This window comes from Nicotiana attenuata, unplaced genomic scaffold (genome assembly GCF_001879085.1).
Source record: "Nicotiana attenuata strain UT unplaced genomic scaffold, NIATTr2, whole genome shotgun sequence".
In the NCBI taxonomy this organism is placed as follows: domain Eukaryota; kingdom Viridiplantae; phylum Streptophyta; class Magnoliopsida; order Solanales; family Solanaceae; genus Nicotiana; species Nicotiana attenuata.
This window is the reverse complement of record NW_017679145.1, coordinates 3,553-6,398: the sequence shown is the minus strand read 5'-3', so window position 1 is coordinate 6,398 and position 2,846 is coordinate 3,553.

Below are 2,846 nucleotides of genomic sequence, written 5' to 3'. Positions count from 1 at the left end.
CTTAGCTTATTCCTAGAATCACTAACCTACCCCCAGCCCTGATTAAACCATGGTCAACTAACGAAAATATTAATTTTAGCTGTAAAATTGTAATCCCTATCCAAACTCTTATTATTCTATCAATTGAACAAAATTAGTAAATAACAATTAACATAACACTATGCTAAAACTAACACAAGCCACTAATCACAATCGAAACGACACTGAACTGAAGAAAAAAGTCAGTCAGAAGCAATTTAATAAGAAATTGAAAAAAATTATGATAACAGGGCAGAGAACAATTACTAATACTCATGAATTAACCTAAGCATTTATTCTAATAGAACAACGATTAGCTAGGATTGAACTAGACTAAAAAAAAAATCAAAATCATATAGAAATTAAAACAATATTGAATTATCAGAAACAACATGAATCAAACTAACAAGAATAGATGGAAAAGAAACAACAAGACCGAAAAACTTACTGAATTCAACATTTTTCTCAAACTCGAAGTTAGCCCATTTCCGGTGATATTTGAACTCCAGTGACGCTGAAATCCTCATGAGGAAGAGGAGGGGATCACATGGTATTAATTTGGAGTAGTTTGGGGCAATTAGGGTTTTGGCCGGAAAACTTCAAATCGATATTCGAGAAGTTTCGGCCATATTCGAGGGGTGATTCTTAGATCATTGGAAAGAGGAGACGGAGGAGATTCACCGGTGTAAATTTGGGGTGATTTGGAGGAGGTTGCGTTGTGGCCGGAAAATGTTTGACCCAAGATTCGACACATTTGGCCGGGATTTGAGGGAAACGGGTGGTGGATTCGTAAAGGGGAGGGGAAGGGGAACCAGGGGTGTAATTTTGAGGTCGAACGGAGACGGGCCGCCGGCGTGGGCGATTTCCGGCGGCGGCGTTACAGGGTCAGTCTCTGGGTGATTTGGGGACGATGATACGGGGGGGGGGGGGTGAGGTCCGACATTCTTATATTAGAGAACCCTTAGTTCTGGACCGTTTGATTGATTATCATCGATGGTCCAGATTAAATGCTAATTAAACGGGGTCGTTTGGTTCTGGGGGGGGGGGCCTTGCCGGGTGGGGAACGGGTTTGGGCCTGGGGAAATGGGTGTGTTGGTTTGGGCTGGGGCATAGATGATTAATATTAGCCCAATTCGGGTATTTTATTAAGGAAGCCTACTCTCTTTTATTGTTTTCTTTTTTTTTATTTGTTTTCATTTTGTATTTATATTTTTTCTGATTTTATTAAATACTAAATTTAAAACTCAAAAACCAAATTGACACTAAAAATTATATTTTCTAATTTCCAAATACGCAAATTAAGGCAAATTAAAACTAAAAATGCAAAAGACGATTTTTGTTATTTTCTTTACTTTTCCCTTAACTACTAATTAATCCTAAGATATGAAACTAAATCCTAAACGAATGCCAAGTATTTTTTGTATTTTTCATGATTTAAACAATAATAAACGTGCACAAACAAATGCAAACAATTAACAAGAAATGCCACCAAAATCCATTAATTGCAAATAATGAAAAGGAGTTGTTTTGTTTTGAATTTATGAGAGTAATTCATATAGGGCAAAAATCACGTGCTCACAGCTGCCCCTCTTTGCTCGGGAACACGCAGAGTTCTCGGGAAAAGATAAGTGAGCGGATACGAGCTATTTTTGCCCGTTCGAATACTCCGTGTGAAGCATTTTTGAAAACCGCTGACCGAACCCTGCTTCAAAGGTTGCCTACATATCCCTGGCTAAAAAGGAATCAGGTCAGTGTAGTTCGGGAAGGTTTGGTAGCTAGGGCTATCAGGAGCTGTGATTTTACTGCTGTTGCTGCTGCTACTGCTCGCTGACCTCTTTATTACACCGTGTTGAAACAAAAAGAAGCTAGCCTAAGTTATGATCTATGAATTACAAAAGTCCTATCTATGTCTTGATCTTGCGGTTCTTGTTGCCTTGAACTTGTATCCTTCCGATGGAATTCTTACGTTGTTGCCTTGAATTGTGATATGAGATGTTTCGCTATTCCTCCGAGTGATGCTTGACTGCTGAAATTTGAAATACATGCCTCTATTCTCCAGGCGGGCTCCTGATTGCTGACACTTGAAATGTATTCCCTTGTTCTCCAGGTGGGCTCCTGATTGCTGAACTTGAAAAATATTCCCTTGTTCTCCAGGTGGGCTCCTGATTGCTGAATTTGAAAAGTATTCCCTTGTTCTCCAGGTGGGCTCCTGACTTCAACAAAATAGACAAACAAAGAAAATTTTCTTCCCCAGTTTGGTGTCTAGGCACATCATGTTATCAAATATCAAAAACTTGAAAGCTAAAATTTGAATTGTACTTCCATTGTTCTCCAGGTGGGCGCCTGATTGCTGAAACTTGAAATGTATTCCCTTGTTCTCCAGGTGGGCTCCTGATTGCTGAACTTGAAATGTATTCCCTTGTTCTCCAGGTGGGCGCTTGACTGCTGAACTTAAAATGTATTCCCTTGTTCTCAAGGTGGGCGCCTGATTTCAACAAAATAGACAAACAAAGAAATTTTTTTGCCCCAGTTTGATGACTGGGAAGATTTGTGAGTTGTTAGCAAAATATAGATCACCTAAGCTATTGATGCAATGATAAGAGTAAAACTAAAGACTTGATTGGAATGTACGTCTCCTGTGAGTAAAACCAAGGACATTTGACTAGCAAATTCATCAGACTAGGTCTTCTATCTTAGGAGAAAGATTCATCTGACTAAGATTTTAGATCCTAGGAGAAAGTTTATCAGACTAGGTTACTATTTTTTGTTATCTTAGGAGAAAGATTCATCAGACTAAGACATGTATCCTAGGAGAAAGTTCATCAGAC